Raw genomic sequence first — 21,205 nt, forward strand, 5'->3', positions numbered from 1 at the left:
TAGTAAAACAGACAGGGGGAATAAAAATAAATTCAACGATATCTCGGATTCCTCTTTCGGAGAGGGGTGGATAATATGCAGAAGTGTCTTTTTGTGTTTTTTGGTTTTTTTTGGCTGCTATTTTTTTGTTTTGCTGTCTTCCAGTTGATTTCATTGTTCTTCATCCAAATCGACATGTCTACTTACTACTTTGGGGATTTTCATGCTGTTAAGTGGTCACAAGATGGCTACTGGTACTTCAAATTCTGTGAGACAGTGCATTGATTTTTAATATGTGACAAGGCTTCAACTGTCCATATCCATCTGATACATGGACAGCTGGAACATTTCTCGACCAATCACGTTTCACTGTCAGCCCTGGATTTTATATATTATTATTATTATTATTATTATTATTAGTCTACATTGGGACACAGTGTCAGGCTAATATAAGATTTGAAGACAATGAGATATACATTTTTGTTCAACAGGACATGATTTCAAAGACATACTATAGGTACCATTAAATGCTGCCCATTGGCTGGCTTCCTTTGCTTAAATACTGTGTTTTAATCCCACAATGCAAACTGGCCTTTCATTCCATTCTAATCATGCATGGTATGACAGCAGAACAAGCACAATCTTATGTCAAGTTAGAAAAAAACATCTTTTTATGTAATAATGTCTGAAACAGCAGACCATTTTAAATTGCCTCTATCCCCCTTTTCATAGAAAGCAGCTCTAATTATTATTTAATCAGTCTGGCTGCTGCCCACAAACCATTAAATTGTTAGTTAACATTCCTTATAAATTGCATTTATTAATTTCTGGGACAAGGCTTGTCCATTGCTAATTTATATTAGTACCATACTGCTGCAGACAGCTGCAGAATTACGGTTACATCTTTGGGACACTTTTTTTTTGTATATGTTTTAAATCTGTAAATGAGGCTGGAAAACCATCAATAATGTTATTCACAAGTGTTAAAGTGAATGAAAATTATGTGTGTGTGTGTGTGTGTGTGTGTGTGTGCATTGTGTCTGCATGTGTAGGGTTGTACCTTACAGGTCTTCTAGTACAATTAAAACTTATGATGGACAACCCCACAATCTACTGTGCTAGACATTTTATGCACAAAGAAAAAGCTTCCCAATGGCACAGTGGATAGTGCATTGCCTACCACCCTTTATATTTATCTTATGGGTGTGGATGTTTCAAAGTAAAATTATTTTCCAGAAATCAGTGGCAAGCTTTTGAGTATACAATTATGTCACAAACATTTAGCAAGCCAAACCAAATTTCCCCATGTTTCAATGGAGAAAACTAAATACAATAAGATACAGTAGGTCAGGTAACATCTTTAGCATAATCACAGCAGCTTAAACAGAAAATATATCTGGAAAGCTTTAAAAAAAAATGGCCATAAATTTATAGAGTAAGTTCATTTGTAATTCATTTATAGTTGTTATGAAGATAACTTTAAACAATAAGTACAAATTTGTAAAGTATGCAAGAACAGCATTTTAATAAAATGTAATCCATTGGAAGTTATATGAGTTTGAGGCCATTGTTTTATAGTCTATCCAGAATATCTATTGACAGTTTAAAAAAATTGAATTATTCAAATTCCTTTGTCTCAAATTTGACTGAGCCATATTTGGTTCAAGCTGCACCCCAACTAATTTTGTTTGATGAAGTCCCATTTTTGTAGCTGGGATAAGAATAAACATGTTTTACAAAATGCTTTTAAAACATATTTTGATATGAATAGAGATTAACACTGCGATTTCCTAGTTATAGATTAACAATTGTCCCCCACATGTGTTTCACCCCATTAAACCATCACAATTTCTGATTGATGTCAACTGGGGAGCCCTGTATTGCCTCATCAAACAAAGTAAACTACAGCGATCTTTGTTATTTCACTGTTCAATAATTTACTAATATCCAATATCTCAGTTTTTACACATGAGATAGTGGAATAATATATAAATATCTGTGGTAGGGTATAGGCCCTGCACATGTAAAAATGTAAATATTATAAATAAAGTTACGTGTTTGAACCTGTTACAGTTCTATTTCTGCAAAATCCATGAATGGATAATTGATCGGCAATTTGAGTCCAGTACCTTAGTTCTTGGGCTCAGTTAAGAATGCATGTCTGAGTAGCAGGTCATGCTCTGAGTGGAAATAGTGGTGTGATAGCTTTAGCTTGGGTGATTGTTGATTTGTATTTTAGTTTAACTATTTTCTTTAATTGTAAGGAATAAATGTATGTGAGAAAGAAGCTAAAAAGGCTGTCTCTATGTCCTGGGTGGGCTATTCCTGACCTTGACTGTCTAGCTACCCTATCATACTGTCCTACAAAAATATATAAATTCATAATAATAATAATAATAATAATAATAATAATAATAATAATAATAATAATAATAATAAACTCTAAAACAGCTGTACAATTTCATTCCTGCTTGGTGAGGACAAAGGGACCCCTCTCCACAAATGTGGTGTTTCTGAATCACAGGGACCTTTTTAATCCTTCCTTGATAATAATACGTTGTGGTTCTTAAACAATGAGGAGTTTTATTATAACAAGAGAAGAGACTACCTCCCATGTATTTGACTTAAAAGCATCCTAGGAGCTGGCAATGCTTTTAATAGTTATTCACTTACAAATGATTGTGGGTCATTACACAGTCATTTAAAGGGCATTAATGAGAGCCATTTAATGGCTCTTGTAGAACATCATTGTGAACGATAGGGAAAAGTTCCTGGCTGTACGTTTTTATGATTATTCCATATGAATGGTATTAGTTTTAAAATGCATACAGGTAACAAACAGTCTAATAAGCGCTGATACATCATAATAATGAGTTTATTGGGATAAAGGAAACAGATCGAATACAGCTCAATTATATGTAATAGCAGCACATGCTCTTGTAAGGTCATTATATACATTTAAAACATGATGATTTATAAAGTGTGGAATCATGCTGGAATATTTGTTTATTTTTCTGTATCTTTCTCTATATGCTTATTTGTTGAAAGAACACACATTTTTTGCCTGTACACTTGTAATATATTCATTTTTTTATATTCCTTTTGAAATGATTAAAATAAAGATGTCTTAAACTGAGAATGTCTATTTGTCAAATAGCAATTACAAAATAATTTCCAATAAACATTTTTTAAAACCTTTATTTTTATGTCATAGTGTTCTATCAAAGAATCCACAGTTCTCAATCTACCTTCCTGATGTAACTGACACATTATTTAAATCCAGCATTAAAAATGGTTAGTTATCTCATAACAGAGCTATACAACCATGTCTAGGATTGGATTTTAACCCAGGGTTCAACATAACTACTGGTTGGATGTATTATATGCCAGTCTCCTCACAACTCAAGTCACAATTGGGTATCTTATTGAACAGATCAAGCTAAACTAATTCCATAGAAATGCATAGCACACAACAAATGTAAGCAGGTCAGCCTACTTGCTTTGTGGGCACATATAATGTGCAGTAAATATTTATGTTTCATACAGTATAAAGCCTATTCTTTTAATGGGTATAGCTATGTCTTCTCCCATGATTTTCACAGGGAGTCCAACCATGAAGTATATGCTTATTGTCCAGATCTTAAAATCATCTGCAGCTTAAACCAGCTGTTTACCATAGTAATGAACAGTGAAACTTTTCTAACAATATAGACACATCTTTAAGCCTCTACCGATCTATTGAACTATATTACTCTGCACAGTATTTCCAAAAAAATGGAAACACCTGTTAGCACATACTTTTGAGAAAATATGCTCTCCCTCCCATGACTGATCTATAAATACAGCATCACCCCAAGGACAGGTGGAAGGCTGATATTGTTTCTTTTTTTTGTAGTAGTCATGGTAAATGCAGCGATTCCAGGTCCAGTTGACCTAAAAAGTGGCCTGCTCCACAGGGTTCTCTGCAATGGTTTTGGTCTGTTTTTTGCTCTACTGTGAACGCAGCGATCCCTGAAATGGCTGACGTTTGCCATGTACACTCATGTTGTCAACATCAAACAGGCACAAACAACAGCAACAGAAAATTGGGATTGTTACTCACACAACAGAACCAAAAAATGTCTTTGACAGGCAGATGATTCCAAAGTACAATCAGACTTTTATATTTGTGCTATAATGTGAAAAGACATTTAAACATGTATAATTTATGCGGGATAAATGTGAAACAAGCCTAGTTCCCACGAAACTTTATTGTCAGAAATATAGTTTGTTCACACATAGCTACAAACATAACCTGTGATAGTATTTTGATACCTATGAACATGGGGAAATGTTCGGTTTTGTGGGTACTTCTATCTAGAATTAAACAAATCATTACAGTAACATCGCTAAGAAAATGAAAGGTTTCCTTCATGAGGCAAATACAGTCCTTTGTTTAAAGGTAACCAGCCATTAGACCTGCACATAACACTTGTTTAATGTATATGCATCATGGCACTAACAATTATATAATTTGAAAAATAAAGCCTCAAGCTTGTGGAAGTTTGTGATGGAGTACACCCCACCCCTGTGTTTATTATTACAGTGGAACGTCGCATATCCAACCGTCACATAACCGCCCTGATCAATTAAACGCCTCGCTAAATAAATAAATAAATACATATTTAAATTAGACAACCAGTGTATTGGCATTGGCAGCGAGTGCAGCGTCCGCGATGGAAACCGAAATAAAGCGTTATAACAATCAGCCTTTTGGTGCGTTCCCCTTTAAGAAAGACGTGCTGTGTGCGTGTGTCAGTCAGCTGCGTGTAGCAGTGACGTGTCAATACACCTTGTTTTATTTTTGTTTTGTGCAATGTGTTTATATGATGGAGCGGACAGTTGCAGATATTGGCAGCATGTTGTTGTTTTTAAAAGGATTTGAATTAAACAAAGCAAGCTTCATAAACGCAATGCTTGTGGGCAGTTTGTTTAAAATAGCCGCAGCAATATTCAAACCGAGGTTCTTATCGGCTGTTGGCAATATCAAGAGAGAGTGAAAAGTAACGTGACAGAGATATTAAGAAAGCAGAACCAGGGAGGCAGGGACTTCTAGAGTGATCAAAGAGCATACTATAAAACTGCACACATAGCACAAGAAAAAGTATCAAAAGTGATGACTCTACAGGCCATTCAGGAGAACAGACTTCACTGCAGATTTTCATCCACAACATCCCTGAAGCGGCATTACTGAGCAAGGAATGGGCATCTATCTCTACAACAATGTAAGCAATGCCAAATCTGCCCTGATTACTCATAGTGGATTTACACTGTAACACTGAAAATGTGGCTTCCTTTTCTTACTTAAGAAGAAACAGAGCCCTCTATCTTCAGTAAAGATACTTCATAAAGCTGTGCAATTGAGAACAAAATAACTAAATTATATATAATATACTTTAAGCTACACAATACAAGCATAACTCTACAAACTACAGTTATTATAGAAATAGCACTAGACTACACCTTAATACCATTCATTTTAATCAAGCACCTAGTACTTTTACTAAACATTGTGGTAGAAGGAACAAATGATTCGACAAAGGCAGCACAGGCTTACAACATATACAAATAATAGTGGTCAGTGTACCACATCACAAATGTTTCCTATTGGGAAAGCATATGGACATTACCATCCTGTAGAACCCCGATTGGACTTATAGAAGATACTGTATTTGACAAACACAGCAGAGCCCACTTGAGAAATGCTTTGCTCAGTTTGTGTTTTTAATTAAATCAGTTAACTGCACTCCCTTAAATACTTTAGTAAAACTAGAAAATAATGTATCCATTGGGGTTACTGATTGTCATTGTTTAATCTGATTGTTTCAGTGCACTTCCCTCTATAGTTGGGAACTGTAACTGTGTTCAGAAACAGAAAGGGAAATCAGGTCAGCTCTCTATGCTGTCTCTTTATTGGAAGTAAGAAGAGCTGACTGCCATCACCGAGTGCAATCAGCTACACACAGGCAGTGCATAACAATTCAGTGCTTTCATAAGGAAGAACACCAATGCCTTCCCCATCCAGTTTGACTGTATCCACCCACACTCACTAGCCCTAAGTCCCTTGAAATAAAATGAAGCTGCCTTATCACTGTTTGATATGGATATGAGTGATTATAGAATACATTCATAACACTGCAAGATTGCAATATACAGAAATTGTCAGAAAACACGATTCTCTTAAAATATAACCTTAGACACACAAATAAACTTTAAAATTCCGAAGGCCATAGCTTATATAAAGATTCACGTTTTATTTCATGTACTTTGATAGACATAAAATGAAGTTTGTGGAGGTTTATAATGTTATCCATCCTGCCAGAAATGTGAGTTATATTCTTGAACATGATAGTTACACTGAATGACTGCCTTCTTAGCTTCCACTAGATACAGAAGACTTAATAATTGATTGTAATTGATTTAACCTAGCCCTGACCTGGGCAAAAAGACACAGCCAATCAAGGTTGTTCAAGAAGGAAATGGGAAAACAGGCCAATACACATCTTTAAAAGCTCCTGACAGATAAAATATTTAGATTGCAGAAGCTTTGACCTCCCCATTCCAGCCAGTTCTGAACTTGAATTGATTTCTGACAAGGCAACTGGGAGATGATTACAATGCACTAAATTGCACTAAAGCTGGGCAATGAGTCTTTTAACATCTGTTTCTATTTCAGATAAACCAAGTCTTTCTAATGGACAATTGTCAAAATAGAAAATGATTTTAATGTGAATTATGATTCACTCTCATTCTCATGTACCAATTTTTTTGGTTCCATTCCTCATTAATACTGTCTCATCCCTGCAAGCTGTAGCACCAATAGCTGTACTGTGAATAGAAGCGTGGTGACAACGAGGTGCTTTTACCAAGATTGGGTAAGACAGAACAATGGAGCTACATTTATTATATAACAAGGTATCAAAGTATTACATTATCCTTGACCTTGTTAAACCCTAAAGCGCAATTAAAGCCACTTTAGAGTGCTACCAATTTTAATGGTCATTATGAAAAACAAAGTCTGACATTGACGTGAATGTTGCTGCCCAGACTGTTTTTTCACATAAATAGTATACTGTATTTTGCACATCACTTTCCTATTATGTAAGTGTGATGTATTAGACTGAAACATAGGAGGGGAAATAAAAGCCTCTCGTCTTGGCTATCCAAAGTAGTCGGTTTTCACTGGGGATTCCAGAGGGAGGGTTGCATTGGCTTTGGCGCTCCTGCGGGTTAAACTGGAGACAAAACCAACAGAACTGTTTCTCCTCATTCTGCTACAGCACATCCTACAGGCCAGGCGTCCAGTGAGCTCAGGCAGACACCTATAGTGCTGGCTTTTGTCCTCCAGAAGTTGGCTGACATCCGCGGTCAAGATTCTGGGTGTAAAAGAGGAAACTAGCTTTTCGCATGTTCGGAGGACGCCCACTGAACCTTCAGCTCTTCTGAGCTGTGTGGGGAATTGCTGCTGTGAGGGAACATAATTGGATATTCTACACTGGGGAGAAAATCTAGGGTAAAATACTTGGACACTCTAAATCGAAAAAATGAAATAAAAAAAAGCTTAAGAAGGATAATGTATTTAGTGGTGGAAATGTATGGAAAAATATGTCTGCATTTCAAACTAAACCTTGAAGGTCTATTGTCTTGTGAAAAGATAGCTTTGCAGGGATGATGTCAGAACCAGGAATAGAAACCAAAACACACTTGCTGGCGGTGAAAACTGAGCCATGGCGCTCAGTTTATTTATTAAATAATAATACAAACAAAAGATGTGAACAAACAAAAGACACACAATGTAAAGGGCACGTTGGCCAAATAAACAGACAATCAAAACGGACATGGATGAACCCAACAAACAAGTACCGTGCTGGCACTTCCAGCACACTGTAGCAATTGTTATTTTTAAATCTACTCCTTCTCTCCCATTCTCCACTCACGAACACACAACCCAGAGTGAGTGAAAACATGCTGTTTTTATGCAGCTGTAACAAGACTAGATTGCTAATCAGTCATTCAATTGGAGTCTCGGTACAACTGCATGTGAATTACTTAAGTGTAATTCCCCGTGCTCACATATTACATTTTACCTGCACGTGAAGTGTTGTGCAATCCTTGTACATAACTACAAATATACATTTTAAACACTTGTGCTCGTAACCCATATTTATATCCCATGTATTTTATACATAAACACCAACATTAACACACTACATACAACATAAAACACTTAAGAAACATAAATGGACAGGACACATATGCCCCCCCTTGTGCGCAGCACACCTGGCCTCAATGGCCACCTCCCCCCTCAGTCCCAAAGTCCCGGTCGTAGTCCTGGCTCAGTAACAGGGGCAGCAACGGGCCAAAGGTGGCTGCTACGGTGGGAGGTCCTCCTCCCACCCCAACAGCTGTAGTGGCCAGGCTGACACAGGCTGTACACAGGCCGGCTCCTCCGGCCAAGGTAATCCTGGCTACCACCCAGCTGACTGTGGGGGTGGTCTCCTGACCTTCTCCCTTGTACCCTGTAACCAGTAGCTCCCCAGGCGATGCAGAGCAGCAGGCAACCCCAGGCGATGCGGAGCAGCGGGCAACCCCAGGCGATGCGGAGCAGCAGGCAACCCCAGGCGATGCGGAGCAGCAGGCATCCTTGGCCGGAGCGAGACAGGCATCCTTGGGCGGTAGAGAATGAACCAGCAGGTACTCACCCTCTGCTGGTGGAGGTGGGAGCTGCAAGCAGTCCTCCCATTGCGGTGGATGCGGAACCAGCAGGAATTCATCCACTGCTGGTAGAGGTGGGAGCTGCAAGCAGTCCTCCCATTGCGGTGGAGGCGGAACCAGCAGGAATTCACTCTCTGCTGGTGGAAGTGGGAGCTGCAAGCAGTCCTCCCATGGTGGTTGCGGAAGCAGAGGCAGCTCCTGCTGCTCTGCTCCTGGTGGTGGAGGTGGCAGAGGCAGAGGCAGCTCCTGCTGCTCTGCTCGTGGCAGTAGAGGAGGCAGATGCAGTGTGTAGTCTCCAGGCGATGGAGGTGTGTAGTCTCCCGGCATCGGAGGTGAGAGCAGCGTGTAGTCTCCCCCTGTTGCAGAGGACTGGCGTGGCTCTCCCTCACTTACAGGGGACTGGTGCGGCTCTCCTTTACTTGCAGGGGACTGGTACGGCTCTCCCTCACTTACAAGGGACTGGAGCAGCTCTCCTTCTCTTGCAGGGGACTGGTGTGGCTCTCTTTCACTTGCAGGGGACTGGTGCGGCTCTCTCTCTGGTAGGTTTTCTCCCACTGATGCTGGATACTTGGGAGCCAAATGCAGCCACTCCATGCCCGTAGCATTTGCACAGGAGGCACCATCCCCCCTGGCTCTCCCAAGCCTCCACAAATGCATCTAGATCCTCGTCAGGAATTTGCCTGAATGCAGTCATCTCAAACCAGTGCACCTGCTCTGGCTGCTGGGGAGGTTGCTGCTTTCTCCGGCCGCTTTTTCACATTTTTTTTTTTTTCCAAAAACAAAAAAAAACTAACACTCCTGGTCTAACGCTTGGAGGCGCTCTAAACCCACTTCTAGACACCAACTGTGAAACGATGGCTTTGCAGGGATGACGTCAGAACCAGGAATAGAAACCAAAACACACTTGCTGGCAATGAAAACTGAGCCGTGGCACTCAGTTTATTTATTAAATAATAATACAAACAAAAGACACACAAAATAAAGGCAAAACAAACTGACAAAATGGACGTGGATGAACCCAACAAACAAGTACCATGCTGGCACTTCCAGCATGCTGTAGCAATTGTTATTTTTAAATCTACTCTTTCTCTCTCCCATTCTCCACTCACAAACACAGAACCCTGAGTGAGTGAAATCATACTGTTTTTATACAGCTGTACTGAGACTCGATTGCTAATCAATCATTAAATTGGAGTCTCAGTACAAATGCACATTTATTAATTAATTCCCCGTGGTCAAATATTACATTTTACCTGTGCGTGAAGTGTTGTGCAATCCTCGTGCCTAACTACAAATATACATTTTAAACACTTGTGCTCGTAACCCATATTTATATCCCATGTATTTTATACATAAACACCAACATTAACACACTACATACAACATAAAACACTAATAAACATAAAGGGGCGGGACACTCTGCCACATGTCTATATTTACAGGTCAAGGTATGCTTAGAATTGACAAAACAAATTCTAAAATAGAAAAATACAGTCTAAAGTACAGCATTGGAAATATGATTTCGTATTTCACAGCTCTAGGTTGCTAAGAACAGTTTTCTTTATACTTAAACAATTTGAGTCAGGGTGCACCCCCATTATTTGGCCATACAGATTTTAAATATGAAGATAAGAAGCTAAAATATGGGCAAATAATGGATCAGATGTTCTCTGAAATTTGATGATTCGTCAGGTAACATCCCTACTATGTTGTTAGATAATATCCTTACTATGTTGTTAGATAATGTTGTTAGATAATATACTTCAGTATAACTAAAGAACATTTACTTTTATGTTACCTGATAAAATGACATTGGTACATGGGTAAATTGAGCATGGGTGAGGAGGATAGCTAAAAATTGTCAAAAGTACAGAGATATTCATAACATAAATAAAAGTTGCTCATAAAGCTGTTGACAAAAACCCTTAGACATGTCAAATGGATGTTTAAATCCTCTTTTAAGTTAATGCGCTGGCTCACATTGTAAATGTCAGAAACAAGACAGAAATGTGCAATGCATCAATTCTTTTATATTTAAAAGTTCCAAAGATAATGTAATGATTTATTTAGGTCATATGTAGTCATTTCGCAGACACAGCCAGTGAAACCACAAGATGTAACATTTGAATGAAGATATTTAAAAACATTGCAAGACTAAAGAAAAACAGTTTTTTTTTTTTTTTTTTTTTTTTTTTTTATGTAACAGTAACCACTTCCTGTATTTATATCAATTTCTGCCCAGATCAATGTAAAAATCAGAAAGTCGGATTAACACAGTTCTTTAGCTTTACTCATTATCCCAAGGCTGTAGTTGAACTTCACCAATGGTGTTTTACAAATAAACTTCTGTAATCCTTTGTAATTAATCCTTTGACAGAAATAAAGGTTGCTGTGCCTACCCGTGGTCAAACTGGGGCTGTTAAGAAAAGATTCCAGGCTCTATCCCCACATGATTTAACCTCATACTCATGGGCTTAGAGTCAGGACGAGAATGAGGCACATGTTTCTGCTATTGCTGCGGAAGCTGCTGCTATGTAAAAGCCTCATTTTATTTCCTTGCTAGTTTAGGCTGCTACCCTGTTGTCATTTTTTCACAAATTCTACAATAAACCAAAGCAAGAGTGCTACAATAAATAAAGCAAGAGTGCACCACAGGGGCCATTCAAGTCCAGGTATTTGTTCCAACCAACCTTAAATTGCTTAGCTGAACCAATTAAATCCAATTTCGGAATCAGTTCGTTAATAATTTGATGACCTATAAATCCTGGCGTGGTATTACCCTTGAGGACCGATGAACTGGAGAATTTGTATCTTCCAAGTATTAGAGATATTTTTTTTCAAGCAATGGGTTCATGCAAATTACCTTTTCATAAGCAGAAACTTAAAGCATAACAAAATATTTAACTGTAAACAGCTGCAAATCCTGATACTGAAGCCTCAGAATGTCTTACAAGTATGTTAATAAGGGGTTATTCACCCCATAGTGGAGAACGGCAGCATGATTAACATAAAATGTAATAGTGACAGTATATAGATCCACAGTACTTTAAAATACTCCCTTGCATCTGTATTGCACAATAAGTTCCCTACTTACTGTACATACTTCTGTGGTCTGCTTTGTTTTTGCTGCTTAGTTTAAAATTGAAACTGCATTTCATGGATGTTTAGACGATGAAAGTATGTTCCAATATTTCAAATAAATGCTGACGGCTGGCTGGGGATTTTTTTTGCTCAGGGACTTGTCCAATGTAGATTTTATAATGAAAAGATAATGAAAAGATGATTCAATTATTTTTCTTTTTTATTAATAACTTTCTTTCCTGGTCTAGTCTTGCTGCAACAGAAAAAAAGCTGATTTTAACATTTTATTTTATTTTTTTAAATGTTTGCTACCTACCAAGCTGCTGGGCACGTTTTCCACTACTAATCTGAAATGGTTCAATGTTGTTCAATTAGATTCAAGTTGACATGCATTGGAAGTACGCAGAACTATCAGTAATTCACTACTGTTTATAACCAATCTATTTTTTAATAAAGGTCCTGAAGAAAACATTAAAGTATTGATCTTTATTTATTGATCGTCCAGAAAGCATAGTTAAAGCTGACACAAATCAATCAAAATAAATTTAAAATGATGATAGTGTATAGAAGAACTTGGGGCTTTACTTGAAGCTTAATTAGTGAAACGGCAAGTAAGAACTGAAAGCAATATCATCTAGTGATACAGTGACTAAAATGTGTTAGTGGCCTAGATTGACAATTAGTATTGCATTAAACTAAACATACAGTAGAAGAGGTTAATGAAAGGGCACAGCGCTTAAGGCCACTCTAATCCCCTTAAAACCTCTAAACACTTATAAAACTAAAGTACTGTGTACCAAATGCCAGCAGAATGCAAACACAACCACTGCTCCCTCTCTACACTTACAAAATGAATGATTAAAATGCAAAGATAAGTTATTCAATCTGATATTATAATATCTTTTTAATAAAAAGAAAAAAAAATGCAAAAAACAACTGCTCTTATATTTATGTATTTTTAATATGAATAACATGTCCATTGGATGGAATTGTTTGCATTACTGAAGGAGCAAATAACTGTGATTATATTTCAGTGGTCTTCCTCTAAAGCAATTAATTTAGGATATAAAGATTCTTCATCAAGTGCCTTAGTTAAATACATACAACTCAAACAGGTTAAAAAAAGAAAAGACAGGTAAGATTTTTTTGTTTTGTTTTGTTAGTCTGCAAATTTGAAAATATATAATTCAATTTGTAATCACATTATCAACAAGCAAATCTATATGAATTCAATGATACCAATAATCAACAATGCTGCAAAATATATGTCCTTATACAATAAGTGCATAAGTATGTGTCCCATTGTTAGTAACATGGTCATGCAACACAAGTTGTATAGTATATAGAGCTTCACTGGCTCGGAATTTGCTGCCTTTTGAAATTAAGGACACATCAAATCTTCAAACAGAGGGGCTACTTACCTTCTGCCACTTATATTGCTTGGTAAGGCACTTGGCTGGGAACCACCGGTAGTGCTACAGCACTGTATAAGATTTGGGTGGAAAATCTTATTCTCCTCATCTTGCTCCAGAAACCACTATTCATCAAGTGGTCTTCCCAGACAAATAAATAATGAGGGGTAAAATCAATGAGGGCATCAATAACTAAACTTCTGTTCTTCAGACTCATCCAGCAGAAGTTAATATAAGAGGGCAATGGGGTTCCCATTAGGACAATTTCTGTTGGTCTATGGCAGGTAATTGACACCAATTTTTACCACCTAGTTGTTATTCCAGGTTTGTTATCTGGTATCATTTCACAATATATATATATATAAAAAAAAAAAACATACATGTGAAATGAGGAATATACATGTTTATATCAATCTTTACATAAATACAAATATATGTGTCAAAAACAGTTACTAGAAATCCATGTTATCAACCTTGAATCCCTCTGGCCAGCATGACACATCATGGACTCCCACCCAGGCCTTGCCTGTCAATGCATCACTGTACCATTCTTAGCAATGAGGGTTGTGTAATATGGATTTATTCTCCAGAATAGGGTTCCACTTTTATTTTGCCACTGGCTGTGCTCCACTTTGACAGCAACAGCAGACACGTCAGTGGGTCCTGTCTAAATCTGAACATCTTTATTCAATGTCTTACCTGATGGGTAGCAAAAAAAAAAAAAAAAATGTGTACAATCTGAAAGGATTCTACAAGAGCGGTGTAAACTTTTCATATACAATGCACACCACGTTATACTAGAAATTGCAGTTGCTGTCAAATCAGTATCATTCCAACATGAGCACATGCTTTTACGACTTCTATTACAATTTATTTATCATTTCACAATTTCCTAAAGCAAACATTGCATTTACTTAGCTGTGTCCTTAGCTACTTCTCCAGTTATCTTTAAAATAATGACCATCCACACAGTTCTCAATGCTGAGCATATTAATAAATACTAAATTATCACTATATACTAATAAATACAAATTCCTAATCTGGATTCATTAAATACACTTCGAGACTAAATCAAGAGTCGGCAACCTCAGCGTATCCAGGGGCCACTGTGGAGGCCCACAAAACAGCTTGTGGGCCGCCACTACAAAACTAAACAATTTTTAACTCAATTATCAGGTTGTAATACCTACACAATACCAACAAACGTACAGAAACACATTGGGCAAAGCATGGAGTACAATTATACTGTATTTATTAAAAATAAAAAAATAAATAAATGTAAATCTTTGAACAAATACATTACTGCTGCTATCACCTTTTCAGTCAACTATATAAAACCACACAGAATTTCGAAGGACAAGTTTGTCCATTTTGGCTAATTTAGCCAACTTCACCTCTGTCGTTCTGCTGGTTCAGCACTTCACACTACGGTTACTGAGTAAGCATTGATTACGTACTTCCACGTGATGTTGGCTGCGTGCTCTCTCACGTGCCTTGGAACTGTTGCCTAGCAACCATTGTCAGACTGCTATTACTGTGAGAAAGCACTCCAGCAACAACAATACAGAAGCTGGCTGCGCAAGCGGTGCGGTTTTCTGATGCGGATCTAAGTAATGTTTTATTAAAATTGAATACATTGATAAAGAAACTCAGAGGGGCCGCCACCAAACCTCAAATGGGCCGCCATTGGCCCGCGGGCCGCCAGTTGCCAGCCTCTGTTCTTGATAGAAGATGCTAATAAGATGCTAAGTTACAGTGTATGTATGAGTTCTAGACAGAGTTTACTACATGCAGTTCATTAATACTGTAAGACACCCCATAATTTACTGAGCAGTAACTTTTGGAACTAAAAATAATTGCCTACTCTGTATGAATAGTTTAAATGCTTGTAGACCATAATTTTAAGTATAATGTGAACTTTATTATATATTTCAGGAGAATCCTGCTAACTAGATGCAGCCTGCATGGTGTATACTGTATACTATGTGATAGTGTGCTTGAGGTGAATTTAACTCTTACACAACCTTGTATGATTTTTCTCCATGCTTTCTGAGTTTCAGCAGGCGAATTTCTAAGAAGAATCTATGCCTACCGTTCACTTCAGTATATAATGAGAAAGGGAAATGCTGCATTCAACTAAGCAAATGATGTGTTCCATACAAAACTAAAATATAAAATAAGGCAGTTAACAAAATACATCATTAATTATTGAGGCCTGTTGAGGGTTGCCAACTTTTTCCACAGACCAAACCCAGACATATTTCTCAGTCAGTCTAGGGGCCGGACCAAAACAAACCCTGATCGCTCTTGCGAAAGAGTGTTTTTTGACATACTTCAAACGGGATTCAAGGTGGGCTTTCTTGAGTAATGGCTTCCTTCTTGCTACCCTAACATACAGACCAGATTTGTAGCCCCTGGTAGCCCCTCTGATCAGTCTTCTTCTTGCTCGGTCATCCAGTTTGGAGGGATTGCCTGATCTAGGCAGGGTCTTGGTGGTGCCATACACCTTCCACTTCTTAATAATCTTCTTGACCATGCGCCAAGGGATATTTAAGGCCTTAAATATTTTTTTTATACTCATCCCCTGATCTGTGCCTTTCAACAACTTTGCCCTTGAGTTCCTTTGAAAGCGCCTTGGTGCTCATGGTTGAGTCTTTGCTTTAAAATGCACTACCCAGCAGAGGGTACCTACAGGAACTGTTGAATTTATCCTGAAATTATGGGAATCACTACGATTTAACACAGGTGGAGGCCACTTAACTTGGTATGTGATTTTGAAGGCGATTGGTACACCTGAGCTAATTTAGGATTGCTATTACAAGGGGGGTGGACACTTATCCAACCAAGCTATTTCAGTTTTTATTTTTAATTAATTTTCTACAAATTTCTAGAATATTTTTTCACTTGAAATTTGTGGGGTAGGATGTCTAGATAAATGGAAAAAAAAAGTATTTTAATTCCAGGCTATAAGGAAACAAAAGGTGAAAATTTTGAAAGGGGGTGTAGACTTTCTATAGGCATTGTGTGTGTGTGTGTGTGTGTGTGTGTGTGTGTGTGTGTGTGTGTGTGTGTGTGTATATATATATATATATATATATATATATATATATATATATATATATATATAATATATATATTTAAATAGCTTTTTGAGAATCTTTCCCAAAGTAACATTGTTGAGAACAAATTTTGCTACAGATTTCCTCCCCCTACTTCCCTGAAGTACAGTACTTCCGATGGTAATCACTGAGGAATGGTCAGGGTATTTGACATAACAATTTAAATTAGACTCATCACGTTGAATCATTGCTGACCTGGCTGCCCTTGATTGTGGCAGGTGTTTAATTTTTTTGTGCTCCAACCATTGTATACTCTGATTAAATCTAGCTGGGTAAAAAAAAAAAAAAACTAATGAGACAGACTGAAACAGCAACATACTATAATCAGTGGGTGTGCTTTTTACAGGAGCAACCACAACATGAAATAACCCACTTTAGAAATCACAACTTTCTGATTCCCTGAACTTTAAAAGGTGTTCATAAGAAGTGATGTAGTACTCATTAAAATAAAGTTACCTATTTGGAAACTGCATAATGATACAAACGTAGCCTAGAGCAAATAAATAAAAGGTTTGCTCTCTTACACTGCTTACCACCTTGAAGCTGATATTTATTCAGTAGTATTATCTAAGAACAGGGTGTGGAAAACAAGTGTCAAAAACATACATGCCAATTGTGGTTTCCCATAAAGAAATGATGTTGTAAAGATCAAAGCCGCTCTTTAGGCTGGCTAGAAATAAACTATGGCAAACAAATCCTTTTTGTTGTACCATATATTATCAAGTTAATAAATAACGTTAACTTCATTATTGCATTAAATATAGTAAAGTTCTAGGAAGTTTGTGGCTGTGAGGACACCTTAGTAGTACGCATATCCTTGGGGGTATTTCTAAGGGACATATGGGGTACGCAGGGCGACTCGAAAGCAACAGAACATAAGGTAGCTTAAAGAACTTGGATATTATGTGTAATTTACAGTGCAGGCCGGTGGCATAAACCCTAGCACTGTCTTATAATGCATGTGGATTGCCGTCCACACCAGTGTGACTAAATTTACTTGGAAAAGTGTTTCATGCTGTGTATTGATGTTTCCCTCTTTTCCCACATCGGAATTGATCCCATATTTTTTCCCCTCACCGGAGCAATTCCCCACCCAGCTCAGGAGAACTGAAGGTTCAGTGGGCGTCCTGCGATCCCCCGACCAAGCCAGCTTCCTCTTTTACACCCAGGAACTCCAGAGCGAATGTCAGTGAGCTACTTGCTTTGGAAGACAAAGGCCGGCCTTGCAGGTGTCCGGCTGAGCTCACTGGGTCCACTGTAGCGTCACGAGGAAAAGCAGTCTCTGCCGGTTTTGCCTCCCTAACCCACGCTGGCGCCAAAGCCAATGCACTCCCACAGCCAAGAAGCAAACCTGCTCTCCTGATTGTGATTCACCCTACATACCACGGGGCTGTGCTTTTATCAGGTGAGCCACTCGCCTGCAAACTAAAGAAATCAAGATTTACCTGCGTACCTTATAGAAGTAACCTTTCATTCAAGTACTGCCACCTTGTCAGTAGAATACAACAAAATTCAGATCAGCTATTTTCTAAAATGAATAGTGACAATATGATTTCTTTGAGGTTTGTTATAAACATGTACAAAGTATTATCTGAGGTGTGTTTAAGACCTGTGCTCCACACCATAATCGAAAATCAAACGATAAATATGCTAAATAAAATATGAAAAATAATATCTAATCTAATAATGATGTATTAATAACATACAGAAAGATACATTTGTAGGTTTTTACCAAAGTTGGTTGATATTTTTAATAACCCATAGTTCTGCTTATGCATCACTAGAAAATCCTGTTTTTGATTGTTTAACCTTTATTATCCAATACTTTCGACGACACCAAGGAGAAATCAGGAAGTGGAGCTGTGGTTAGCCTGTGACTGCATCTAACATTGTACAGGCATATACAAAGAATTAAGCACTGGTTTCCAATTCCCAGTCAATCAGAATGCAGGAAATATTTCAATTGAATAATATGGACTCAAGATCATACATAGAACTAATTAAACCGTTTTTCTACAGTGTATACAATACAATGAGCCCATTGAGGAAAAGATTATTGTGTCAGATTATCTTTCTCTGAATATTATATTTTTACATGCAGATTGAGTTAACCACAGCAGCTCTTCCTAATTGGATAATGGTTAAATAATCAAAAAGAGTATTCACTTGTGATGCTGCATAAACAGAACTATATTTAAAATGGCTGTACTGTTAAAGTATGGTATATGCTCAAAATGTAATTGTGTTACTACAGCACATGGACATCACTGAGTCTCTACAGTTTGCATTAACTGATTGTTTGCATTAACTGATTTGTCTTTGCGTGATGTTTTGCAGTGTAAGCTGAAAACCCAGACCCACTGACTTTTTTTTTTTTTTATTGTTTTATCTCCATAGGTCACCACACCATTCTTCAAAATGGACATTATGGATATACAGTGCTGTGAGTTTAGAATAACTAAATGGTGTGTCATGCAAGCACTCAGGATAATGGTGTTTTTTGTTTGTTGATCACTTTTGCTTTCTCCAAATGAACAGCAGTCATTGATCAATTACAGTAATACAGAATGTACTTGTCACTTCACAGTTCTATCTGCACTGCCATGGATCAGTGAAATAAATTGTGTTATATATCCCTGTGTTCAAAATAAGGTTTATTTTGTTCCTTTTTTATTGCACATAATAATCCAAGTGACTTGATCTTCACCTGTCTAAGAGGCAGAATCTCGAGTTCTGTAGTATGTTGTTTATTTACAGGTTAACACAGGGTACAACATACCAAGTGCATTTAAGAACACCACTTGTTCTCTAGGTGAACACTTTAGCAATTGTTGACACCACAGCACTATTATAGCTTCCAAGAGCCCATAAAACAAAACCAAGCCAGCTGTGAAATGTCTCTTAATAACCAAAACATTGTGGTTACAACTGCATTGCTCACAACTCTAACTAGAGCAATTTTCTTTTTTCTTTTTTTTTATGTAAAAAGGACTACTGTAACCACAGTTTAAAATTCCTGCGCGGTTAATGTTGGCCTTTACAATGTTTTGTTTGTTTTTTTAAATTACTAATGCAGATGTTTATTAATAATAATAATAATAATAATAATAATAATAATAATAATAATAATAATAATAATAATAATAATAGCTGTACCACAGGCACTCATAAGAATTTATTACAAATCATTGGTTGTCTCCCTTATGCAGAGAGGAATAACATTTATATACAGTAGCACGGATTAATATGATTTAAAAAAAAAAAAAAAAAAAAAAAACGTCAGTCAGGAACTGTAATGGTGCTAATAAAGCCAACTGTATTCCTTGGAAATATCAAACCATCTGTTTCAATATTTTACTGTTTCCCACGGGATACACCAATCGGAAACAGATAAGACGAGCTGTGGCAGAGACATGCTGCTCTGTTCTTCAGTAGCACCAAGTCTAATCTTTTATTTATCATCAGTGCAACTGCACTTTCAATGGTACTGAGGCAGGAACTGTACATCTGAAAGTTTTATATGCGCTGAACTAAACACTAAAGAATCAAACAGTATACACTTCAGTTGCTACAAAAACGCATAGATCAGACACACATACCCTAACTCTTACATGGTAGGATGCTGGCAGAGCTGAAGACAATCAGAGGGCATAATCAATATTTTACCTTTATGAAGTTTCCTCATTTTTCTTCTTTGCCTAAAAAAAACCCTGAGCCATCACCTAAAACAGAAGCCTTGGGAATACTACAGAAGTTTTCAACCGGGGGTACACATATTTCATATGGGTCATATGGGGTACACAGGGCCACTCAAAAATGCACATGTGAAAATGAAAGTAAAATCAAATAATGGTCTTGAATTGATTTTTTAACATTATTATATATTATCTCTAAATCACTGTGCATAAATATTTCATTTTTTGTTCAGCAGCTCAAAGTTAATTGCAGATGGAAAAAAAAAAAAAAGACTCATAACCCTGGTCCTCCTCTGCCATGAAAGGCTGTGGCTCCGGCTTGACCTGGGCTCTTATGGGAGTTCCGAGTGCACGAGATGCACCAAGCACTATACTCACTGGGGCGCTATGCACATCGAAGGCATCAAGCACACAGAGTGCACCGGGTAGCGTGCGCACCGAGTGCACCGAGCCCTGTGTACACTGGGTATTATATGCACCGAGGTGCAAGAGTGCACTAAGCATTGTGCGCACTGAGCACTGGGTATTGTATACACTGGGGTGCTATGTGCAAAGAGCACTCTAAGCACCGAGCGCCGCGTACACCAAGCATCGTGTCCACCAGGGTAAAGTATGCACCAAGGAGGTATATGCACCATGGGCATCAAGCACTGTGCGCAACAAGTGCACTAAGCACAGTATGCATCGAGCGCCATGTGCACCGAGTGCACAGGGGTAACATATGCAACAAGGCGCTATACTCACCGAGGGAACTGAGCACTGTGCGTAAATGAGTGCACTAATCACCGTGCGCACCAAGTGCACCGAGCACCGACTGAGGCACCGAAGTACCACAGGCTGAGCGTGCACCGAGATACCGAAGCACTGAGAGGGCAGCTGAAGCAGCAGTCTACCCTAACCGCGTGTAGTCACACACCTGGTCAGTGCATAATGTATACCAGGGGACCCACAGCCCGTGGCAAGCAAATCTGTGGGTGGAGTACAAAAACAATGCAATACAACAATAATAGTGGTAACATACTTCAGTTGTTGTTCGAAAAATTGAAGGCCCAATGCACCGAGGTGGGCAGGCTGAGGTGGGCAGGCTGAGGTGGGCAGGCCGAGGCAGCCGGCATGGTCTACTCTACTGCTGGACTGGTAAAAAAACAGACCCATGGAGGACAAA

This window comes from Polyodon spathula, chromosome 5 (genome assembly GCF_017654505.1).
Source record: "Polyodon spathula isolate WHYD16114869_AA chromosome 5, ASM1765450v1, whole genome shotgun sequence".
Classification (NCBI taxonomy): domain Eukaryota; kingdom Metazoa; phylum Chordata; class Actinopteri; order Acipenseriformes; family Polyodontidae; genus Polyodon; species Polyodon spathula.